General features: G+C 51.1%; 1 protein-coding gene and 1 long non-coding RNA gene across 3 annotated transcripts in view; one reads left to right on the forward strand and one right to left on the reverse strand.

Annotated features, from left to right (window-relative positions):
• Positions 1–26,424, forward strand: part of LOC119975033 (receptor-type tyrosine-protein phosphatase U-like) — a 1,028,343-nt gene that overhangs the window by 19,272 nt on the left and 982,647 nt on the right. The window lies entirely within an intron of this gene.
• LOC119965594 lies at positions 4,945–22,410 on the reverse strand. Of its 2 annotated transcripts, XR_005460560.1 has the most exons (4): positions 22,235–22,410; positions 16,329–16,440; positions 10,440–10,551; positions 4,945–4,987 (listed from the first exon to the last, which is right to left on the reverse strand). It is a non-coding gene; the product is annotated as an uncharacterized LOC119965594 (long non-coding RNA). The 2 variants fall into 2 exon arrangements; XR_005460559.1 differs by lacking the exon at positions 22,235–22,410 and having other exon boundaries at positions 16,329–16,642.

Below are 26,424 nucleotides of genomic sequence, written 5' to 3' on the forward strand. Positions count from 1 at the left end.
GCTGGATTTAAGGGGCGATTGAACCAGGTTTTCCGAACCTTTTCCAGCCACTAAATCTTTTTGCCACTCACATTCATTCCGATTATGTTGAAGAGTTAAACTATAAAAAAATATCGCTTTTGCATAATAGGTACAAAGACAAAAACCATTAAATGATTTTTCTATTTCTCATCTGTACACATTTATTATAATTTTAAATTCTTCTTATTCAACAAGTACTAAAGACAAAACTTGGGCGGGACTGTCTGTCGACTGACTCCAAAATCGTGGAAAGCGATTGGGTTGTGAATTGATTTTGAAATTGTGCTGGGGTCGGGTCACCCAAATGGCAATTCTCTGCTGCCTCGACAGGAGGGGGGGGGGGGGGGGGGGGGGGGGGGGGGGAGGTCAATGGTGGTGTGATGGGGGGATGGGCCATGGGGCCAGAGTGACCCCCGATGGGATTGGGGCAGTATCTGGCACGGACTGCCATTGCCACAGCCGGCAATACAGCCAACTTGCGGGGCTATACCACCTGCCCCCCCCCCCCCCCCCAAACAGCAAGGCACCACATAGCCCACTCAAGGGCACCGGCCACAATAGCCCCTACAGAAGAGCGCCGCATGGGGGCTGCGGAGCTTATCGCTGGTAAGGGCAGCAATAGCTGACGGGTGCCAGGGCCAGAGGAGGTGCAAAGGAGACGCTTGCCTGAGGCCTTGCATGTATCATTCAAGGGCCATGTTGACGGGGCATGCCATCAAAGTCTTGTGCAGAACAGGGGAACAATGCAACATCACATCTGTTGATAATGGCGCACCTAGCACTACGGAGGAATGGAGGAGGACACCCGCTCCCAGTGACCATCAAGGTGATGGTCACTCTGAACCTTTACGTGATTGGGTACTTCCAGTGGCCGAGTGGGGACCTGTCTGCAATCTCAGAGACCGCAGTGCACAGGTGTATCCACGTCCCCTCAGAGCCCCGATATGCGCAGTGTTCAAGGTGGACTGAGCCAACCAGGATGACCAAGCAGCAGGGTTTGCCACCATCACAAAGATCCCGGGCTCAGGGTGTGATTGACGGGATGCATGTTGCCCTATGAGCACCTGCAGATGACAGGCCGCTCATCACAAACCAAAGGGGTTCCACTCGATGAACGTGCAGCTGGTGTGTGACCATGCTCTGCACATCTTGTATGTCTGTCCCTGATACCCAGGCAGTGTGCATGACGCCTTCATCCCGGCACACTCGACGGTTCCTGGTCTCTTTGAGGCGCACTCCCACCGGAATCATTAGCACTGATGGAACCATGGTTCCTGAATCATACCCGTCCCCAACGCCCACTCATTCCCTCTGCAGTCCCCCTGCTGCCAGCCCTGAGGAGCTCATCCCTCAACACTTTCAGACAGAGCACTGAGGTAGGTTGTAACATTGTGAACAGGTGTTTAAGGTGAACAAATATATACAGGTTTGTCCCTTAGACCCAAAGCTATACTGTGCTATGCATCCGTGAAGCCTCAACTGGTGTCTCATGTTTTGGCCTTTTGGGCCCTAACGCTATGCCTAGGTGGATACGCAGTGGGGGCCATGCTCAGGAGCGCCGCTGAAATGTGCAGGTGGCACTGGCACATGGCTGTCTGTGAGATGGCAGCTCGGCCCTGGGCCTTGGACATTGCTCACAGAGATTGCCCAAGTCTTGGACATCCTGACCCATGGCCGAAATATTCGCCTCCAAGGCTTCCACCGTGGATGCCACCCGTGCAATGTTTGCCTGGGTGGCAACAAGGTTGGCACCACCTTTGGCTCCTGAAGGCAGTTGGACTCCTCCCGAGCAGCTCCTGCTCGTACAGCCTGAGTGCATCCCCAAGAGCTGCCAGGGCCAGGATGATAGCAACAACTCCTAGTTTAATTCCAAAGACCATTGTCTGCAGGGGTGCAAGGCAGATGTGTTGCATCAGGCTTACCCTGTGCCCAAACAGTTCCAATGGGCTACACTGTGGCCCCAGCCTGCAAAGCATTACCTGCCCCCGAACCTGCTTCTCCCCCCCTCCCTCCTCTCCCGTCTCAACCCCCACCCCCACCACCAACCCTTGGACGATCCCCAGGTCCGCACCGCACCCTCGGCCTCATAAGTGCCCGGCACACCGCATGCTTCTGGCCCCAGCACCCATCCCTGCTGGCAGGGATACCAATGGCGGGTACCAACTCATGCCAGCAGCCTACTCTGCAGCTCTCGTCCAGCATCCTTCTGTCGGGGCTAGGTTGGACATTACGCTTGTGTGAGCCGAGTGATGCACGCCGGGTTGGTGATGTCCTGTTGGGGTTTGGTGGAGGTGGCCCGGTGGGTACATCTATTCAGCTGGTGTCACTCTGCGCAACGAAGGGCCATGATGGGTGGTCAGTGGGGTGCGCAGCAAGATGGCTGCCTTGCGGGCGTGGCATTGGTGGTCCGTGTCTGGACAACACCCACTCCCAGGGGTCACCCCTACCCATGGCCCATTATCTGGTTACTCCCTCCGCCCATCAACAACCTCTACCCCCCCCCCCCCCCCAGCCAACTTTGCCAGCGGCAGGGCCAGGCCTCTGGGGACATGCCTAACCTCTCCCCCGCATACAGTGCCGTTCCCAGACTTTTAAAACCAACCAGGAACTGGCGGTTGGAAATTCGCCGGCAGCCCGGGGATTTGTCGATGGAATGGGGCTGCCCACAATGTGAAACCCTGGGCGGGATTCTCCCCTAGCCGGCGGGGCGGGCGGTCACCTATTGGCCGGCTGCTGGGATGGAGAATGCTGCCCCCTGCCTTTCAACTGTGTGAATTGCAGTATTCAGTGAATTTTATTTGTAAAGGAAATTATAGGGTTATCGAGCGCTCAATTGTCTGGGAAACTGGTCAATCGTCGCATTGTGGGTGAATGCAAACCGCTGATATTGATAAACCCCATTCGCCGCGAGCTCTGGATGTGGGTTTGAAAATCCACCCAAATAATAAAATACCCTGTTCAAAAAGTGAGAGCGGATTGTTTTGAAAGTGAATTCCCATTCATAAGACCATAAGACCATAAGACATAGGAGTGGAAGTAAGGCCATTCGGCCCATCGAGTCCACTCCGCCATTCAATCATGGCTGATGGGCATTTCAACTCCACCTACCAGCATTCTCCCCGTAGCCCTTAATTCCTCGCGACATCAGAATTATCTATCTCTGCCTTGAAGCCATTTAGCGTCCCGGCCTCCACTGCACTCCGCGGCAATGAATTCCACAGGCCCACCACTCCTCTGGCTGAAGAAATGTCTCCGCATCTCTGTTCTGAATTTACCCCCTCTAATTCTAAGGCTGTGCCCACGGGTCCTCGTCTCCTCGCCTAACGGAAACAGTTTCTTTGCGTCCACCCTTTCTAAGCCATGTTTATCTTGTAAGTTTCTATTAGATCTCCCCTTAACCTTCTAAACTCCAATGAATACAATCCCAGGATCCTCAGCCGTTCCTCATATGTTAGACCCGCCATTCCAGGGATCAGCCGTGTGAATCTCCGCTGGACACGCTCCAGTGCCAGTATGTCCTTCCTGAGATGTGTGGCCCAAAACTGGACACAGTACTCCAAATGGGGCCTAACCAGAGCCTTATAAAGGCTCAGTAGCACATCGCTGCTTTTATATTCCAACCCTCTTGAGATAAATGACAACATTGTATTCGCTTTCTTAATCACGGATTCAACCTGCATGTTTACCTTTAGGAATCCTCGACTAGCACTCCCAGATCCCTTTGTACTTTGGCATTATGAATTTTCTAACCGTTTAGAAAGTAGTCTATGCTTGGATTCTTTTTTCCAAAGTGCAAGACCTCACATTTTCTCACGTTGAATTGCATCAGCCATTTCCTGCACCACTCTCCCAAAATGTCTAGATCCTTCTGCAGCCTCCCCACTTCCTCAGCACTACCTGCCTGACCACCTAACTTCGTATCATCGGCAAACTTCGCTAGAATGCCCCCAGTCCCTTCATCCAGATCATTAATATATATGGTGAACAGCTGCGGCCCCAACACTGAACCCTGTGGAACACCGCTGGTCACCGGCTGCCATTCCAAAAAGAACCTTTTATCCCAACTCTCTGCCTTCTGTCAGACAGCCAATCCTCAACCCATGCCAGTAGCTCACCTCGAACACCATGGGCCCTCACCTTACTCAGCAGCCTCCTGTGTGGCACCTTATCAAAGGCCTTTTGGAAATCCAGATAGACCACATCCACTGGGTTTCCCTGGTCTAACCTACTTGTCACCTCCTCAAAGAATTCTAACAGGTTCGTCAAGCACGACCCCCCCCTTACTAAATCCATGTTAACTTGTTCTAATCCGACCCTGCTCTTCCAGAATTTAGAAATCTCATCCTTAACGATCGATTCTAGAATTTTACCAACAACCGAGGTTAGACTAATTGGCCTATAATTTTCCATCTGTCATCTTCCAATATTGCTGGGGGTTTATGTATAACATATAATTCCCGTCTTGATATATTCGCTGTGTGTTTAAATACCAGCAGGAAATAGTTTTAAACGAATTGTTAATTGACACTTGAAGCCTTTATTGTCTTTCCCTTTGTGATATCTTTCGGCCACTCAAAAATAATTTCACTTTAGTCTTTTGGAAATATTCCCTGTCGGGGTGGCTCCAGGTTTCTTCGATTCCCCCCAATACCTTGATAGCATTTGTTTGGAGCATAATCTGTGTTCGTGACTTTAATCCTTCTGGGTAATAAAAGGGTTCCCCTAAATTCTATTGGATTTTTTAATAGATATCGGATATTTTTGCCTGTAGTACTCGCCTCACCTGCAAATGAGAAATACCTTCTCGATATTTACTAATTACACCCTTTAATTATCTTAATTTGAGGAATTACCTGATAAGAGGTCTTCTTTCTCGATGAAAATTCCCTCAACTGTTCCGTCTTTGCTCATGGGAAATAACGTCTCATTTGTGGTGTACTGCAAATCTTTGTTGCGCCTTCTCCGCCTTTGTATAATTATGGAAACCAGAACGAAAATTCAAGCTGACCAACTGTCAATTCCCATTCAGCAGAACATCCCCGCTTTTCAGATCGACTAGAGATAAAGCTATCCTTGGAAAAACGAACCTATTTTGTGCTGTCGTGCTGGTTCCTTGTTGGAGCCTTTGCGATTTACCGAGGGTGCCCGAGACAGCATTAATCAGCGGAAACACTACCACCACAGATACACATTCATTTAATTGCTGCACGCGCAAGTGGTGCAATGTAATTGTAATCCTTATCTCTTAATATCACGTTTTGTTTCGATTCCTTTTGTCTGCTGGGGTGCAAGGCATCAGGCTTACCCCCCCCCCCCCGCCCCGTGCCCAAACAGGTCCAACGTGTGGCCCCTGCCTGCCACCGCACCTGCCTCCCCGCGCGGTTTCTGCAAGTGCTGCAATGTAATTGTAATCCTTATCTTTTAATATCACGTTTTATTTCGATTCCTTTTGATTTTCCCATCTCCTTTTATCTGTCACACATCCAGGATCTTTTGCAGTAACATTAGCAGACAAAAATAGACACAGCCAAAGAGGAAGCGTTAGCACAGGTCAAAGTCGCTGGATTTAAGGGGCGATTGAACCAGGTTTTCCGAACCTTTTCCAGCACTAAATCTTTTTGCCACTCACATTCATTCCGATTATGTTGAAGAGTTAAACTATAAAAAAATATCGCTTTTGCATAATAGGTACAAAGACAAAAACCATTAAATGATTTTTCTATTTCTCATCTGTACACATTTATTATAATTTTAAATTCTTCTTATTCAACAAGTACTAAAGACAAAACTTGGGCGGGACTGTCTGTCGACTGACTCCAAAATCGTGGAAAGCGATTGGGTTGTGAATTGATTTTGAAATTGTGCTGGGGTCGGGTCACCCAAATGGCAATTCTCTGCTGCCTCGACAGGAGGGGGGGGGGGGGGGGGGAGGTCAATGGTGGTGTGATGGGGGGATGGGCCATGGGGCCAGAGTGACCCCCCGATGGGATTGGGCAGTATCTGGGCACGGACTGCCATTGCCACAGCCGGCAATACAGCCAACTTGCGGTGCTATACCACCTGCCCCCCCCCCCCCCCCCCCAAACAGCAAGGCACCACATAGCCCATCCAAGGGCACCGGCCACAATAGCCCCTACAGAAGAGCGCCGCATGGGGGCTGCGGAGCTTATCGCTGGTAAGGGCAGCAATAGCTGACGGGTGCCAGGGCCAGAGGAGGTGCAAAGGAGACGCTGCCTGAGGCCTTGCATGTATCATTCAAGGGCCATGTTGACGGGGCATGCCATCAAAGTCTTGTGCAGAACAGGGAACAATGCAACATCACATCTGTTGATAATGGCGCACCTAGCACTACGGAGGAATGGAGGAGGACAACCCGCTCCCAGTGACCATCAAGGTGATGGTCACTCTGAACCTTACTGATTGGGTACTTCCAGTGGCCGGTGGGGACCTGTCTGCAATCTCAGAGACCGCAGTGCACAGGTGTATCCACGTCCCCTCAGAGCCCCGATATGCGCAGTGTTCAAGGTGGACTGAGGCCAACCAGGAGGACCAAGCAGCAGGGTTTGCCACCATCACAAAGATCCCGGGCTCAGGGTGTGATTGACGGGATGCATGTTGCCCTATGAGCACCTGCAGATGACAGGCCGCTCATCACAAACCAAAAGGGGTTCCACTCGATGAACGTGCAGCTGGTGTGTGACCATGCTCTGCACATCTTGTATGTCTGTCCCTGATACCCAGGCAGTGTGCATGACGCCTTCATCCCGGCACACTCGACGGTTTCCTGGTCTCTTTGAGGCGCACTCCCACCGGAATCATTAGCACTGATGGAACCATGGTTCCTGAATCATACCCGTCCCCAACGCCCACTCATTCCCTCTGCAGTCCCCCTGCTGCCAGCCCTGAGGAGCTCATCCCTCACCTCTTTCAGACAGAGCACTGAGGTAGGTTGTAACATTGTGAACAGGTGTTTAAGGTGAACTAATATATACAGGTTGTCCCTTAGACCCTAAGCTATACTGTGCTATGCATCCGTGAAGCCTCAACTGGTGTCTCATGTTTTGGCCTTTTGGGCCCTAACGCTATGCCTAGGTGGATACGCAGTGGGGGCCATGCTCAGGAGCGCCGCTGAAATGTGCAGGTGGCACTGGCACATGGCTGTCTGTGAGATGGCAGCTCGGCCCTGGGCCTTGGACATTGCTCACAGAGATTGCCCAAGTCTTGGACATCCTGACCCATGGCCGAAATATTCGCCTCCAAGGCTTCCACCGTGGATGCCACCCGTGCAATGTTTGCCTGGGTGGCAACAAGGTTGGCACCACCTTTGGCTCCCGAAGGCAGTTGGACTCCTCCCGAGCAGCTCCTGCTCGTACAGCCTGAGTGCATCCCCAAGAGCTGCCAGGGCCAGGATGATAGCAACAACTCCTAGTTTAATTCCAAAGACCATTGTCTGCAGGGGTGCAAGGCAGATGTGTTAGGCATCAGGGTTACCCTGTGCCCAAACAGTTCCAATGGGCTACACTGTGGCCCCAGCCTGCAAAGCATTACCTGCCCCCGAACCTGCTTCTCCCCCCTTCCTCCTCTCCCCTCTCAACCCCCACCCCCACCCACCAACCCTTGGACGATCCCCAGGTCCGCACCGCACCCTCGGCCTCATAAGTGCCCGGCACACCGCATGCTTCTGGGCCCCAGCACCCTCCCTGCTGGCAGGGATACCAATGGCGGGTACCACTCATGCCAGCAGCCTACTCTGCAGCTCTCGTCCAGCATCCTTCTGTCGGGGCTAGGTTGGACATTACGCTTGTGTGAGCCGAGTGATGCACCGCCGGGTTGGTGATGTCCTGTTGGGGTTTGGTGGAGGTGGCCCGGTGGGTACATCTATTCAGCTGGTGTCACTCTGCGCAACGAAGGGCCATGATGGGTGGTCAGTGGGGTGCGCAGCAAGATGGCTGCCTTGCGGGCCGTGGCATTGGTGTCCTGTCTGGACAACACCCACTCCCAGGGGTCACCCCTACCCCATGGCCCATTATCTGGTTACTCCCTCCGCCCATCAACAACCTCTACCCCCCCCCCCCCCCAGCCAACTTTGCCAGCGGCAGGGCCAGGCCTCTGGGGACATGCCTAACCTCTCCCCCGCATACAGTGCCCGTTCCCAGACTTTTAAAACCAACCAGGAACTGGCGGTTGGAAATTCGCCGGCAGCCCGGGGATTTGTCGATGGAATGGGGCTGCCCACAATGTGAAACCCTGGGCGGGATTCTCCCCTAGCCGGCGGGGCGGGCGGTCACCTATTGGCCGGCTGCTGGGATGGAGAATGCTGCCCCCTGCCTTTCAACTGTGTGAATTGCAGTATTCAGTGAATTTTATTTGTAAAGGAAATTATAGGGTTATCGAGCGCTCAATTTGTCTGGGAAACTGGTCAATCGTCGCATTGTGGGTGAATGCAAACCGCTGATATTGATAAACCCATTCGCCGCGAGCTCTGGATGTGGTTTGAAAATCCACCCAAATAATAAATACCCTGTTCAAAAAGTGAGAGCGGATTGTTTTGAAAGTGAATTCCCATTCATAAGACCATAAGACCATAAGACATAGGAGTGGAAGTAAGGCCATTCGGCCCATCGAGTCCACTCCGCCATTCAATCATGGCTGATGGGCATTTCAACTCCACCTACCAGCATTCTCCCCGTAGCCCTTAATTCCTCGCGACATCAAGAATTTATCTATCTCTGCCTTGAAGCCATTTAGCGTCCCGGCCTCCACTGCACTCCGCGGCAATGAATTCCACAGGCCCACCACTCTCTGGCTGAAGAAATGTCTCCGCATCTCTGTTCTGAATTTACCCCCTCTAATTCTAAGGCTGTGCCCACGGGTCCTCGTCTCCTCGCCTAACGGAAACAGTTTCTTTGCGTCCACCCTTTCTAAGCCATGTTTTATCTTGTAAGTTTCTATTAGATCTCCCCTTAACCTTCTAAACTCCAATGAATACAATCCCAGGATCCTCAGCCGTTCCTCATATGTTAGACCCGCCATTCCAGGGATCAGCCGTGTGAATCTCCGCTGGACACGCTCCAGTGCCAGTATGTCCTTCCTGAGATGTGTGGCCCAAAACTGGACACAGTACTCCAAATGGGGCCTAACCAGAGCCTTATAAAGGCTCAGTAGCACATCGCTGCTTTTATATTCCAACCCTCTTGAGATAAATGACAACATTGTATTCGCTTTCTTAATCACGGATTCAACCTGCATGTTACCTTTAGGGAATCCTCGACTAGCACTCCCAGATCCCTTTGTACTTTGGCATTATGAATTTCTAACCGTTAGAAAGTAGTCTATGCTTGGATTCTTTTTTCCAAAGTGCAAGACCTCACATTTTCTCACGTTGAATTGCATCAGCCATTTCCTGCACCACTCTCCCAAAATGTCTAGATCCTTCTGCAGCCTCCCCACTTCCTCAGCACTACCTGCCTGACCACCTAACTTCGTATCATCGGCAAACTTCGCTAGAATGCCCCCAGTCCCTTCATCCAGATCATTAATATATATGGTGAACAGCTGCGGCCCCAACACTGAACCCTGTGGAACACCGCTGGTCACCGGCTGCCATTCCAAAAAGAACCTTTTATCCCAACTCTCTGCCTTCTGTCAGACAGCCAATCCTCAACCCATGCCAGTAGCTCACCTCGAACACCATGGGCCCTCACCTTACTCAGCAGCCTCCTGTGTGGCACCTTATCAAAGGCCTTTTGGAAATCCAGATAGACCACATCCACTGGGTTTCCCTGGTCTAACCTACTTGTCACCTCCTCAAAGAATTCTAACAGGTTCGTCAAGCACGACCCCCCCTTACTAAATCCATGTTAACTTGTTCTAATCCGACCCTGCTCTTCCAAGAATTTAGAAATCTCATCCTTAACGATCGATTCTAGAATTTTACCAACAACCGAGGTTAGACTAATTGGCCTATAATTTTCCATCTTTCATCTTCCAATATTGCTGGGGGTTTATGTATAACATATAATTCCCGTCTTGATATATTCGCTGTGTGTTTAAATACCAGCAGGAAATAGTTTTAAACGAATTGTTAATTGACACTTGAAGCCTTTATTGTCTTTCCCTTTGTGATATCTTTCGGCCACTCAAAAATAATTTCACTTTAGTCTTTTGAAATATTTCCCTGTCGGGTGGCTCCAGGTTTCTCGATTCCCCCCAATACCTTGATAGCATTTGTTTGGAGCATAATCTGTGTTCGTGACTTTAATCCTCTGGGTAATAAAAAGGGTTCCCCTAAATTCTATTGGATTTTTTAATAGATATCGGATATTTTTGCCTGTAGTACTCGCCTCACCTGCAAATGAGAAATACCTTCTCGATATTTACTAATTACACCCTTTAATTATCTTAATTTGAGGAATTACCTGATAAGAGGTCTTCTTTCTCGATGAAAATTCCCTCAACTGTTCCGTCTTTGCTCATGGGAATAACGTCTCATTTGTGGTGTACTGCAAATCTTTGTTGCGCCTTCTCCGCCTTTGTATAATTATGGAAACCAGAACGAAAATTCAAGCTGACCAACTGTCAATTCCCATTCAGCAGAACATCCCCGCTTTTCAAATCGACTAGAGATAAAGCTATCCTTGGAAAAACGAACCTATTTTGTGCTGTCGTGCTGGTTCCTTGTTGGAGCCTTTGCGATTTACCGAGGGTGCCCGAGACAGCATTAATCAGCGGAAACACTACCACCACAGATAAACATTCATTTAATTGCTGCACGCGCAAGTGGTGCAATGTAATTGTAATCCTTATCTCTTAATATCACGTTTTGTTCGATTCCTTTGTCTGCGGGGGTGCAAGGCATCAGGCTCCCCCCCCCCCCCCCGTGCCCAAACAGGTCCAACGTGTGGCCCCTGCCTGCCACCGCACCTGCCTCTCCCGCGCGGTTTCTGCAAGTGCTGCAATTTCATAGATAGAACAGTACAGCACAGAACAGGCCCTTCGGCCCTCGATGTTGTGCCGAGCAATGATCACCCTACTTAAACCCACGTAACCCGTATACCCGTAACCCAACAATCCCCCCATTAACCTTACACTACGGGCAATTTAGCATGGCCAATCCACCTAACCCGCACATCTTTGGACTGTGGGAGGAAACCGGAGCACCCGGAGGAAACCCACGCACACACGGGGAGGACGTGCAGACTCCACACAGACAGTGACCCAGCCGGGAATCGAACCTGGGACCCTGGAGCTGTGAAGCATTGATGCTAACCACCATGCTACCGTGAGGCCCCTGCAATGTAATTGTAATCCTTATCTTTTAATATCACGTTTATTTCGATTTCTTTTGATTTTCCCATCTCCTTTTTATCTGTCACACATCCAGGATCTTTTCAGTAACATTAGCAGACAAAAATAGACACAGCCAAAGAGGAAGCGTTAGCACAGGTCAAAGTCGCTGGATTTAAGGGGCGATTGAACCAGGTTTTCCGAACCTTTTCCAGCCACTAAATCTTTTGCCACTCACATTCATTCCGATTATGTTGAAGAGTTAAACTATAAAAAAATATCGCTTTTGCATAATAGGTACAAAGACAAAAACCATTAAATGATTTTTCTATTTCTCATCTGTACACATTTATTATAATTTTAAATTCTTCTTATTCAACAAGTACTAAAGACAAAACTTGGGCGGGACTGTCTGTCGACTGACTCCAAAATCGTGGAAAGCGATTGGGTTGTGAATTGATTTTGAAATTGTGCTGGGGTCGGGTCACCCAAATGGCAATTCTCTGCTGCCTCGACAGGAGGGGGGGGGGTCAATGGTGGTGTGATGGGGGGATGGGCCATGGGGCCAGAGTGACCCCCCGATGGGATTGGGGCAGTATCTGGGCACGGACTGCCATTGCCACAGCCGGCAATACAGCCAACTTGCGGTGCTATACCACCTGCCCCCCCCCCCCCCCCCAAACAGCAAGGCACCACATAGCCCACTCAAGGGCACCGGCCACAATAGCCCCTACAGAAGAGCGCCGCATGGGGGCTGCGGAGCTTATCGCTGGTAAGGGCAGCAATAGCTGACGGGTGCCAGGGCCAGAGGAGGTGCAAAGGAGACGCTGCCTGAGGCCTTGCATGTATCATTCAAGGGCCATGTTGACGGGGCATGCCATCAAAGTCTTGTGCAGAACAGGGGAACAATGCAACATCACATCTGTTGATAATGGCGCACCTAGCACTACGGAGGAATGGAGGAGGACACCCGCTCCCAGTGACCATCAAGGTGATGGTCACTCTGAACCTTTACGTGATTGGGTACTTCCAGTGGCCGAGTGGGGACCTGTCTGCAATCTCAGAGACCGCAGTGCACAGGTGTATCCACGTCCCCTCAGAGCCCCGATATGCGCAGTGTTCAAGGTGGACTGAGCCAACCAGGATGACCAAGCAGCAGGGTTTGCCACCATCACAAAGATCCCGGGCTCAGGGTGTGATTGACGGGATGCATGTTGCCCTATGAGCACCTGCAGATGACAGGCCGCTCATCACAAACCAAAAGGGGTTCCACTCGATGAACGTGCAGCTGGTGTGTGACCATGCTCTGCACATCTTGTATGTCTGTCCCTGATACCCAGGCAGTGTGCATGACGCCTTCATCCCGGCACACTCGACGGTTCCTGGTCTCTTTGAGGCGCACTCCCACCGGAATCATTAGCACTGATGGAACCATGGTTCCTGAATCATACCCGTCCCCAACGCCCACTCATTCCCTCTGCAGTCCCCCTGCTGCCAGCCCTGAGGAGCTCATCCCTCACCTCTTTCAGACAGAGCACTGAGGTAGGTTGTAACATTGTGAACAGGTGTTTAAGGTGAACTAATATATACAGGTTTGTCCCTTAGACCCTAAGCTATACTGTGCTATGCATCCGTGAAGCCTCAACTGGTGTCTCATGTTTTGGCCTTTTGGGCCCTAACGCTATGCCTAGGTGGATACGCAGTGGGGGCCATGCTCAGGAGCGCCGCTGAAATGTGCAGGTGGCACTGGCACATGGCTGTCTGTGAGATGGCAGCTCGGCCCTGGGCCTTGGACATTGCTCACAGAGATTGCCCAAGTCTTGGACATCCTGACCCATGGCCGAAATATTCGCCTCCAAGGCTTCCACCGTGGATGCCACCCGTGCAATGTTTGCCTGGGTGGCAACAAGGTTGGCACCACCTTTGGCTCCCGAAGGCAGTTGGACTCCTCCCGAGCAGCTCCTGCTCGTACAGCCTGAGTGCATCCCCAAGAGCTGCCAGGGCCAGGATGATAGCAACAACTCCTAGTTTAATTCCAAAGACCATTGTCTGCAGGGGTGCAAGGCAGATGTGTTAGCATCAGGCTTACACTGTGTCCAAACAGTTCCAATGGGCTACACTGTGGCCCCAGCCTGCAAAGCATTACCTGCCCCCGAACCTGCTTCTCCCCCCTCCCTCCTCTCCCGTCTCAACCCCCACCCCCACCACCAACCCTTGGACGATCCCCAGGTCCGCACCGCACCCTCGGCCTCATAAGTGCCCGGCACACCGCATGCTTCTGGCCCCAGCACCCATCCCTGCTGGCAGGGATACCAATGGCGGGTACCACTCATGCCAGCAGCGTACTCTGCAGCTCTCGTCCAGCATCCTTCTGTCGGGGCTAGGTTGGACATTACGCTTGTGTGAGCCGAGTGATGCACGCCGGGTTGGTGATGTCCTGTTGGGGTTTGGTGGAGGTGGCCCGGTGGGTACATCTATTCAGCTGGTGTCACTCTGCGCAACGAAGGGCCATGATGGGTGGTCAGTGGGGTGCGCAGCAAGATGGCTGCCTTGCGGGCCGTGGCATTGGTGGTCCGTGTCTGGACAACACCCACTCCCAGGGGTCACCCCTACCCCATGGCCCATTATCTGGTTACTCCCTCCGCCCATCAACAACCTCTACCCCCCCCCCCCCCAGCCAACTTTGCCAGCGGCAGGGCCAGGCCTCTGGGGACATGCCTAACCTCTCCCCCGCATACAGTGCCCGTTCCAGACTTTTAAAACCAACCAGGAACTGGCGGTTGGAAATTCGCCGGCAGCCCGGGGATTTGTCGATGGAATGGGGCTGCCCACAATGTGAAACCCTGGGCGGGATTCTCCCCTAGCCGGCGGGGCGGGCGGTCACCTATTGGCCGGCTGCTGGGATGGAGAATGCTGCCCCCTGCCTTTCAACTGTGTGAATTGCAGTTTTCAGTGAATTTTATTTGTAAAGGAAATTATAGGGTTATCGAGCGCTCAATTTGTCTGGGAAACTGGTCAATCGTCGCATTGTGGGTGAATGCAAACCGCTGATATTGATAAACCCCATTCGCCGCGAGCTCTGGATGTGGGTTTGAAAATCCACCCAAATAATAAAATACCCTGTTCAAAAAGTGAGAGCGGATTGTTTTGAAAGTGAATTCCCATTCATAAGACCATAAGACCATAAGACATAGGAGTGGAAGTAAGGCCATTCGGCCCATCGAGTCCACTCCGCCATTCAATCATGGCTGATGGGCATTTCAACTCCACCTACCAGCATTCTCCCCGTAGCCCTTAATTCCTCGCGACATCAAGAATTTATCTATCTCTGCCTTGAAGCCATTTAGCGTCCCGGCCTCCACTGCACTCCGCGGCAATGAATTCCACAGGCCCACCACTCTCTGGCTGAAGAAATGTCTCCGCATCTCTGTTCTGAATTTACCCCCTCTAATTCTAAGGCTGTGCCCACGGGTCCTCGTCTCCTCGCCTAACGGAAACAGTTTCTTTGCGTCCACCCTTTCTAAGCCATGTTTTATCTTGTAAGTTTCTATTAGATCTCCCCTTAACCTTCTAAACTCCAATGAATACAATCCCAGGATCCTCAGCCGTTCCTCATATGTTAGACCCGCCATTCCAGGGATCAGCCGTGTGAATCTCCGCTGGACACGCTCCAGTGCCAGTATGTCCTTCCTGAGATGTGTGGCCCAAAACTGGACACAGTACTCCAAATGGGGCCTAACCAGAGCCTTATAAAGGCTCAGTAGCACATCGCTGCTTTTATATTCCAACCCTCTTGAGATAAATGACAACATTGTATTCGCTTTCTTAATCACGGATTCAACCTGCATGTTTACCTTTAGGGAATCCTCGACTAGCACTCCAGATCCCTTTGTACTTTGGCATTATGAATTTTCTAACCGTTTAGAAAGTAGTCTATGCTTGGATTCTTTTTTCCAAAGTGCAAGACCTCACATTTTCTCACGTTGAATTGCATCAGCCATTTCCTGCACCACTCTCCCAAAATGTCTAGATCCTTCTGCAGCCTCCCCACTTCCTCAGCACTACCTGCCTGACCACCTAACTTCGTATCATCGGCAAACTTCGCTAGAATGCCCCCAGTCCCTTCATCCAGATCATTAATATATATGGTGAACAGCTGCGGCCCCAACACTGAACCCTGTGGAACACCGCTGGTCACCGGCTGCCATTCCAAAAAAGAACCTTTTATCCCAACTCTCTGCCTTCTGTCAGACAGCCAATCCTCAACCCATGCCAGTAGCTCACCTCGAACACCATGGGCCCTCACCTTACTCAGCAGCCTCCTGTGTGGCACCTTATCAAAGGCCTTTTGGAAATCCAGATAGACCACATCCACTGGGTTTCCCTGGTCTAACCTACTTGTCACCTCCTCAAAGAATTCTAACAGGTTCGTCAAGCACGACCCCCCCTTACTAAATCCATGTTAACTTGTTCTAATCCGACCCTGCTCTTCCAAGAATTTAGAAATCTCATCCTTAACGATCGATTCTAGAATTTTACCAACAACCGAGGTTAGACTAATTGGCCTATAATTTTCCATCTTTCATCTTCCAATATTGCTGGGGGTTTATGTATAACATATAATTCCCGTCTTGATATATTCGCTGTGTGTTTAAATACCAGCAGGAAATAGTTTTAAACGAATTGTTAATTGACACTTGAAGCCTTTATTGTCTTTCCCTTTGTGATATCTTTCGGCCACTCAAAAATAATTTCACTTTAGTCTTTTTAAATATTTCCCTGTCGGGGTGGCTCCAGGTTTCTCGATTCCCCCCAATACCTTGATAGCATTTGTTTGGAGCATAATCTGTGTTCGTGACTTTAATCCTCTGGGTAATAAAAAGGGTTCCCCTAAATTCTATTGGATTTTTTAATAGATATCGGATATTTTTGCCTGTAGTACTCGCCTCACCTGCAAATGAGAAATACCTTCTCGATATTTACTAATTACACCCTTTAATTATCTTAATTTGAGGAATTACCTGATAAGAGGTCTTCTTTCTCGATGAAAATTCCCTCAACTGTTCCGTCTTTGCTCATGGGAATAACGTCTCATTTGTGGTGTACTGCAAATCTTTGTTGCGCCTTCTCCGCCTTTGTATAATTATGGAAACCAGAACGAAAATTCAAGCTGACCAACTGTCAATTCCCATTCAGCAGAACATCCCCGCTTTTCAAATCGACTAGAGATAAAGCTATCCTTGGAAAAACGAACCTATTTTGTGCTGTCGTGCTGGTTCCTTGTTGGAGCCTTTGCGATTTACCGAGGGTGCCCGAGACAGCATTAATCAGCGGAAACACTACCACCACAGATAAACATTCATTTAATTGCTGCACGCGCAAGTGGTGCAATGTAATTGTAATCCTTATCTCTTAATATCACGTTTGTTTCGATTCCTTTTGTCTGCTGGGGTGCAAGGCATCAGGCTTCCCCCCCCCCCCCCGTGCCCAAACAGGTCCAACGTGTGGCCCCTGCCTGCCACCGCACCTGCCTCTCCCGCGCGGTTTCTGCAAGTGCTGCAATTTCATAGATAGAACAGTACAGCACAGAACAGGCCCTTCGGCCCTCGATGTTGTGCCGAGCAATGATCACCCTACTTAAACCCACGTAACCCGTATACCCGTAACCCAACAATCCCCCCATTAACCTTACACTACGGGCAATTTAGCATGGCCAATCCACCTAACCCGCACATCTTTGGACTGTGGGAGGAAACCGGAGCACCCGGAGGAAACCCACGCACACACGGGGAGGACGTGCAGACTCCACACAGACAGTGACCCAGCCGGGAATCGAACCTGGGACCCTGGAGCTGTGAAGCATTGATGCTAACCACCATGCAACGTGAGGCCCCTGCAATGTAATTGTAATCCTTATCTTTTAATATCACGTTTTATTTCGATTTCTTTTGATTTTCCCATCTCCTTTTTATCTGTCACACATCCAGGATCTTTTTCAGTAACATTAGCAGACAAAAATAGACACAGCCAAAGAGGAAGCGTTAGCACAGGTCAAAGTCGCTGGATTTAAGGGGCGATTGAACCAGGTTTTCCGAACCTTTTCCAGCCACTAAATCTTTTGCCACTCACATTCATTCCGATTATGTTGAAGAGTTAAACTATAAAAAAATATCGCTTTTGCATAATAGGTACAAAGACAAAAACCATTAAATGATTTTTCTATTTCTCATCTGTACACATTTATTATAATTTTAAATTCTTCTTATTCAACAAGTACTAAAGACAAAACTTGGGCGGGACTGTCTGTCGACTGACTCCAAAATCGTGGAAAGCGATTGGGTTGTGAATTGATTTTGAAATTGTGCTGGGGTCGGGTCACCCAAATGGCAATTCTCTGCTGCCTCGACAGGAGGGGGGGGGGGGGGGGGGGAGGTCAATGGTGGTGTGATGGGGGGATGGGCCATGGGGCCAGAGTGACCCCCCGATGGGATTGGGGCAGTATCTGGGCACGGACTGCCATTGCCACAGCCGGCAATACAGCCAACTTGCGGTGCTATACCACCTGCCCCCCCCCCCCCCCCCCAAACAGCAAGGCACCACATAGCCCACTCAAGGGCACCGGCCACAATAGCCCCTACAGAAGAGCGCCGCATGGGGCTGCGGAGCTTATCGCTGGTAAGGGCAGCAATAGCTGACGGGTGCCAGGGCCAGAGGAGGTGCAAAGGAGACGCTGCCTGAGGCCTTGCATGTATCATTCAAGGGCCATGTTGACGGGGCATGCCATCAAAGTCTTGTGCAGAACAGGGGAACAATGCAACATCACATCTGTTGATAATGGCGCACCTAGCACTACGGAGGAATGGAGGAGGACACCCGCTCCCAGTGACCATCAAGGTGATGGTCACTCTGAACCTTTACGTGATTGGGTACTTCCAGTGGCCGAGTGGGGACCTGTCTGCAATCTCAGAGACCGCAGTGCACAGGTGTATCCACGTCCCCTCAGAGCCCCGATATGCGCAGTGTTCAAGGTGGACTGAGCCAACCAGGATGACCAAGCAGCAGGGTTTGCCACCATCACAAAGATCCCGGGCTCAGGGTGTGATTGACGGGATGCATGTTGCCCTATGAGCACCTGCAGATGACAGGCCGCTCATCACAAACCAAAAGGGGTTCCACTCGATGAACGTGCAGCTGGTGTGTGACCATGCTCTGCACATCTTGTATGTCTGTCCCTGATACCCAGGCAGTGTGCATGACGCCTTCATCCCGGCACACTCGACGGTTCCTGGTCTCTTTGAGGCGCACTCCCACCGGAATCATTAGCACTGATGGAACCATGGTTCCTGAATCATACCCGTCCCCAACGCCCACTCATTCCCTCTGCAGTCCCCCTGCTGCCAGCCCTGAGGAGCTCATCCCTCACCTCTTTCAGACAGAGCACTGAGGTAGGTTGTAACATTGTGAACAGGTGTTTAAGGTGAACTAATATATACAGGTTTGTCCCTTAGACCCTAAGCTATACTGTGCTATGCATCCGTGAAGCCTCAACTGGTGTCTCATGTTTTGGCCTTTTGGGCCCTAACGCTATGCCTAGGTGGATACGCAGTGGGGGCCATGCTCAGGAGCGCCGCTGAAATGTGCAGGTGGCACTGGCACATGGCTGTCTGTGAGATGGCAGCTCGGCCCTGGGCCTTGGACATTGCTCACAGAGATTGCCCAAGTCTTGGACATCCTGACCCATGGCCGAAATATTCGCCTCCAAGGCTTCCACCGTGGATGCCACCCGTGCAATGTTTGCCTGGGTGGCAACAAGGTTGGCACCACCTTTGGCTCCCGAAGGCAGTTGGACTCCTCCCGAGCAGCTCCTGCTCGTACAGCCTGAGTGCATCCCCAAGAGCTGCCAGGGCCAGGATGATAGCAACAACTCCTAGTTTAATTCCAAAGACCATTGTCTGCAGGGGTGCAAGGCAGATGTGTTAGCATCAGGCTTACACTGTGCCCAAACAGTTCCAATGGGCTACACTGTGGCCCCAGCCTGCAAAGCATTACCTGCCCCCGAACCTGCTTCTCCCCCCTCCCTCCTCTCCCGTCTCAACCCCCACCCCCACCACCAACCCTTGGACGATCCCCAGGTCCGCACCGCACCCTCGGCCTCATAAGTGCCCGGCACACCGCATGCTTCTGGCCCCAGCACCCATCCCTGCTGGCAGGGATACCAATGGCGGGTACCACTCATGCCAGCAGCGTACTCTGCAGCTCTCGTCCAGCATCCTTCTGTCGGGGCTAGGTTGGACATTACGCTTGTGTGAGCCGAGTGATGCACGCCGGGTTGGTGATGTCCTGTTGGGGTTTGGTGGAGGTGGCCCGGTGGGTACATCTATTCAGCTGGTGTCACTCTGCGCAACGAAGGGCCATGATGGGTGGTCAGTGGGGTGCGCAGCAAGATGGCTGCCTTGCGGGCCGTGGCATTGGTGGTCCGTGTCTGGACAACACCCACTCCCAGGGGTCACCCCTACCCCATGGCCCATTATCTGGTTACTCCCTCCGCCCATCAACAACCTCTACCCCCCCCCCCCCCCCCAGCCAACTTTGCCAGCGGCAGGGCCAGGCCTCTGGGGACATGCCTAACCTCTCCCCCGCATACAGTGCCCGTTCCCAGACTTTTAAAACCAACCAGGAACTGGCGGTTGGAAATTCGCCGGCAGCCCGGGGATTTGTCGATGGAATGGGGCTGCCCACAATGTGAAACCCTGGGCGGGATTCTCCCCTAGCCGGCGGGGCGGGCGGTCACCTATTGGCCGGCTGCTGGGATGGAGAATGCTGCCCCTGCCTTTCAACTGTGTGAATTGCAGTATTCAGTGAATTTTATTTGTAAAGGAAATTATAGGGTTATCGAGCGCTCAATTTGTCTGGGAAACTGGTCAATCGTCGCATTGTGGGTGAATGCAAACCGCTGATATTGATAAACCCCATTCGCCGCGAGCTCTGGATGTGGGTTTGAAAATCCACCCAAATAATAAAATACCCTGTTCAAAAAGTGAGAGCGGATTGTTTTGAAAGTGAATTCCCATTCATAAGACCATAAGACCATAAGACATAGGAGTGGAAGTAAGGCCATTCGGCCCATCGAGTCCACTCCGCCATTCAATCATGGCTGATGGGCATTTCAACTCCACCTACCAGCATTCTCCCCGTAGCCCTTAATTCCTCGCGACATCCAGAATTTATCTATCTCTGCCTTGAAGCCATTTAGCGTCCCGGCCTCCACTGCACTCCGCGGCAATGAATTCCACAGGCCCACCACTCTCTGGCTGAAGAAATGTCTCCGCATCTCTGTTCTGAATTTACCCCCTCTAATTCTAAGGCTGTGCCCACGGGTCCTCGTCTCCTCGCCTAACGGAAACAGTTTCTTTGCGTCCACCCTTTCTAAGCCATGTTTTATCTTGTAAGTTTCTATTAGATCTCCCCTTAACCTTCTAAACTCCAATGAATACAATCCCAGGATCCTCAGCCGTTCCTCATATGTTAGACCCGCCATTCCAGGGATCAGCCGTGTGAATCTCCGCTGGACACGCTCCAGTGCCAGTATGTCCTTCCTGAGATGTGTGGCCCAAAACTGGACACAGTACTCCAAATGGGGCCTAACCAGAGCCTTATAAAGGCTCAGTAGCACATCGCTGCTTTTATATTCCAACCCTCTTGAGATAAATGACAACATTGTATTCGCTTTCTTAATCACGGATTCAACCTGCATGTTTACCTTTAGGGAATCCTCGACTAGCACTCCCAGATCCCTTTGTACTTTGGCATTATGAATTTTCTAACCGTTTAGAAAGTAGTCTATGCTTGGATTCTTTTTCCAAAGTGCAAGACCTCACATTTTCTCACGTTGAATTGCATCAGCCATTTCCTGCACCACTCTCCCAAAATGTCTAGATCCTTCTGCAGCCTCCCCACTTCCTCAGCACTACCTGCCTGACCACCTAACTTCGTATCATCGGCAAACTTCGCTAGAATGCCCCCAGTCCCTTCATCCAGATCATTAATATATATGGTGAACAGCTGCGGCCCCAACACTGAACCCTGTGGAACACCGCTGGTCACCGGCTGCCATTCCAAAAAAGAACCTTTTATCCCAACTCTCTGCCTTCTGTCAGACAGCCAATCCTCAACCCATGCCAGTAGCTCACCTCGAACACCATGGGCCCTCACCTTACTCAGCAGCCTCCTGTGTGGCACCTTATCAAAGGCCTTTTGGAAATCCAGATAGACCACATCCACTGGGTTTCCCTGGTCTAACCTACTTGTCACCTCCTCAAAGAATTCTAACAGGTTCGTCAAGCACGACCCCCCCTTACTAAATCCATGTTAACTTGTTCTAATCCGACCCTGCTCTTCCAAGAATTTAGAAATCTCATCCTTAACGATCGATTCTAGAATTTTACCAACAACCGAGGTTAGACTAATTGGCCTATAATTTTCCATCTTTCATCTTCCAATATTGCTGGGGGTTTATGTATAACATATAATTCCCGTCTTGATATATTCGCTGTGTGTTTAAATACCAGCAGGAAATAGTTTTAAACGAATTGTTAATTGACACTTGAAGCCTTTATTGTCTTTCCCTTTGTGATATCTTTCGGCCACTCAAAAATAATTTCACTTTAGTCTTTTGAAATATTTCCCTGTCGGGGTGGCTCCAGGTTTCTCGATTCCCCCCAATACCTTGATAGCATTTGTTTGGAGCATAATCTGTGTTCGTGACTTTAATCTTCTGGGTAATAAAAAGGGTTCCCCTAAATTCTATTGGATTTTTTAATAGATATCGGATATTTTTGCCTGTAGTACTCGCCTCACCTGCAAATGAGAAATACCTTCTCGATATTTACTAATTACACCCTTTAATTATCTTAATTTGAGGAATTACCTGATAAGAGGTCTTCTTTCTCGATGAAAATTCCCTCAACTGTTCCGTCTTTGCTCATGGGAATAACGTCTCATTTGTGGTGTACTGCAAATCTTTGTTGCGCCTTCTCCGCCTTTGTATAATTATGGAAACCAGAACGAAAATTCAAGCTGACCAACTGTCAATTCCCATTCAGCAGAACATCCCCGCTTTTCAAATCGACTAGAGATAAAGCTATCCTTGGAAAAATGAACCTATTTTGTGCTGTCGTGCTGGTTCCTTGTTGGAGCCTTTGCGATTTACCGAGGGTGCCCGAGACAGCATTAATCAGCGGAAACACTACCACCACAGATAAACATTCATTTAATTGCTGCACGCGCAAGTGGTGCAATGTAATTGTAATCCTTATCTCTTAATATCACGTTTTGTTTCGATTCCTTTTGTCTGCTGGGGTGCAAGGCATCAGGCTTCCCCCCCCCCCGTGCCCAAACAGGTCCAACGTGTGGCCCCTGCCTGCCACCGCACCTGCCTCTCCCGCGCGGTTTCTGCAAGTGCTGCAATTTCATAGATAGAACAGTACAGCACAGAACAGGCCCTTCGGCCCTCTATGTTGTGCCGAGCAATGATCACCCTACTTAAACCCACGTAACCCGTATACCCGTAACCCAACAATCCCCCCATTAACCTTACACTACGGGCAATTTAGCATGGCCAATCCACCTAACCCGCACATCTTTGGACTGTGGGAGGAAACCGGAGCACCCGGAGGAAACCCACGCACACACGGGGAGGACGTGCAGACTCCACACAGACAGTGACCCAGCCGGGAATCGAACCTGGGACCCTGGAGCTGTGAAGCATTGATGCTAACCACCATGCTACAGTGAGGCCCCTGCAATGTAATTGTAATCCTTATCTTTTAATATCACGTTTTATTTCGATTTCTTTTGATTTTCCCATCTCCTTTTTATCTGTCACACATCCAGGATCTTTTGCAGTAAGGTTAGCAGACAAAAATAGACACAGCCAAAGAGGAAGCGTTAGCACAGGTCAAAGTCGCTGGATTTAAGGGGCGATTGAACCAGGTTTTCCGAACCTTTTCCAGCCACTAAATCTTTTTGCCACTCACATTCATTCCGATTATGTTGAAGAGTTAAACTATAAAAAAATATCGCTTTTGCATAATAGGTACAAAGACAAAAACCATTAAATGATTTTTCTATTTCTCATCTGTACACATTTATTATAATTTTAAATTCTTCTTATTCAACAAGTACTAAAGACAAAACTTGGGCGGGACTGTCTGTCGACTGACTCCAAAATCGTGGAAAGCGATTGGGTTGTGAATTGATTTTGAAATTGTGCTGGGGTCGGGTCACCCAAATGGCAATTCTCTGCTGCCTCGACAGGAGGGGGGGGGGGGGGGGGGAGGTCAAGGGGGGTGTGATGGGGGGATGGGCCATGGGGCCAGAGTGACCCCCCGATGGGATTGGGGCAGTATCTGGGCACGGACTGCCATTGCCACAGCCGGCAATACAGCCAACTTGCGGTGCTATACCACCTGCCCCCCCCCCCCCCCCCCCCAAACAGCAAGGCACCACATAGCCCACTCAAGGGCACCGGCCACAATAGCCCCTACAGAAGAGCGCCGCATGGGGGCTGCGGAGCTTATCGCTGGTAAGGGCAGCAATAGCTGACGGGTGCCAGGGCCAGAGGAGGTGCAAAGGAGACGCTGCCTGAGGCCTTGCATGTATCATTCAAGGGCCATGTTGACGGGGCATGCCATCAAAGTCTTGTGCAGAACAGGGGAACAATGCAACATCACATCTGTTGATAATGGCGCACCTAGCACTACGGAGGAATGGAGGAGGACACCCGCTCCCAGTGACCATCAAGGTGATGGTCACTCTGAACCTTTACGTGATTGGGTACTTCCAGTGGCCGAGTGGGGACCTGTCTGCAATCTCAGAGACCGCAGTGCACAGGTGTATCCACGTCCCCTCAGAGCCCCGATATGCGCAGTGTTCAAGGTGGACTGAGCCAACCAGGATGACCAAGCAGCAGGGTTTGCCACCATCACAAAGATCCCGGGCTCAGGGTGTGATTGACGGGATGCATGTTGCCCTATGAGCACCTGCAGATGACAGGCCGCTCATCACAAACCAAAAGGGGTTCCACTCGATGAACGTGCAGCTGGTGTGTGACCATGCTCTGCACATCTTGTATGTCTGTCCCTGATACCCAGGCAGTGTGCATGACGCCTTCATCCCGGCACACTCGACGGTTCCTGGTCTCTTTGAGGCGCACTCCCACCGGAATCATTAGCACTGATGGAACCATGGTTCCTGAATCATACCCGTCCCCAACGCCCACTCATTCCCTCTGCAGTCCCCCTGCTGCCAGCCCTGAGGAGCTCATCCCTCACCCCTTTCAGACAGAGCACTGAGGTAGGTTGTAACATTGTGAACAGGTGTTTAAGGTGAACTAATATATACAGGCTTGTCCCTTAGACCCTAAGCTATACTGTGCTATGCATCCGTGAAGCCTCAACTGGTGTCTCATGTTTTGGCCTTTTGGGCCCTAACGCTATGCCTAGGTGGATACGCAGTGGGGGCCATGCTCAGGAGTGCCGCTGAAATGTCCAGGTGGCACTGGCACATGGCTGTCTGTGAGATGGCAGCTCGGCCCTGGGCCTTGGACATTGCTCACAGAGATTGCCCAAGTCTTGGACATCCTGACCCATGGCTGAAATATTCGCCTCCAAGGCTTCCACCGTGGATGCCACCCGTGCAATGTTTGCCTGGGTGGCAACAAGGTTGGCACCACCTTTGGCTCCCGAAGGCAGTTGGACTCCTCCCGAGCAGCTCCTGCTCGTACAGCCTGAGTGCATCCCCAAGAGCTGCCAGGGCCAGGATGATAGCAACAACTCCTAGTTTAATTCCAAAGACCATTGTCTGCAGGGGTGCAAGGCAGATGTGTTGGCATCAGGCTTACCCTGTGCCCAAACAGTTCCAATGGGCTACACTGTGGCCCCAGCCTGCAAAGCATTACCTGCCCCCGAACCTGCTTCTCCCCCCTCCCTCCTCTCCCCTCTCAACCCCCACCCCCACCACCAACCCTTGGCTGATCCCCAGGTCCGCACCGCACCCTTGGCCTCATAAGTGCCCGGCACACCGCATGCTTCTGGCCCCAGCTCCCATCCCTGCTGGCAGGGATACCAATGGCGGGTACCACTCATGCCAGCAGCGTACTCTGCAGCTCTCGTCCAGCATCCTTCTGTCGGGGCTAGGTTGGACATTATGCTTGTGTGAGCCGAGTGATGCACGCTGGGTTGGTGATGTCCTGTTGGGGTTTGGTGGAGGTGGCCCGGTGGGTACATCTATTCAGCTGGTGTCACTCTGCGCAACGAAGGGCCATGATGGGTGGTCAGTGGGGTGCGCAGCAAGATGGCTGCCTTGCGGGCCGTGGCATTGGTGGTCCGTGTCTGGACAACACCCACTCCCAGGGGTCACCCCTACCCCATGGCCCATTATCTGGTTACTCCCTCCGCCCATCAACAACCTCTACCCCCCCCCCCCCCCCCCCCAGCCAACTTTGCCAGCGGCAGGGCCAGGCCTCTGGGGACATGCCTAACCTCTCCCCCGCATACAGTGCCCGTTCCCAGACTTTTAAAACCAACCAGGAACTGGCGGTTGGAAATTCGCCGGCAGCCCGGGGATTTGTCGATGGAATGGGGCTTCCCACAATGTGAAACCCTGGGCGGGATTCTCCCCTAGCCGGCGGGGCGGGCGGTCACCTATTGGCCGGCTGCTGGGATGGAGAATGCTGCCCCCTGCCTTTCAACTGTGTGAATTGCAGTATTCAGTGAATTTTATTTGTAAAGGAAATTATAGGGTTATCGAGCGCTCAATTTGTCTGGGAAACTGGTCAATCGTCGCATTGTGGGTGAATGCAAACCGCTGATATTGATAAACCCCATTCGCCGCGAGCTCTGGATGTGGGTTTGAAAATCCACCCAAATAATAAAATACCCTGTTCAAAAAGTGAGAGCGGATTGTTTTGAAAGTGAATTCCCATTCATAAGACCATAAGACCATAAGACATAGGAGTGGAAGTAAGGCCATTCGGCCCATCGAGTCCACTCCGCCATTCAATCATGACTGATGGGCATTTCAACTCCACCTACCAGCATTCTCCCCGTAGCCCTTAAT

The sequence above is a fragment of the Scyliorhinus canicula genome, chromosome 1, assembly GCF_902713615.1.
Source record: "Scyliorhinus canicula chromosome 1, sScyCan1.1, whole genome shotgun sequence".
Classification (NCBI taxonomy): Eukaryota; Metazoa; Chordata; class Chondrichthyes; order Carcharhiniformes; family Scyliorhinidae; genus Scyliorhinus; species Scyliorhinus canicula.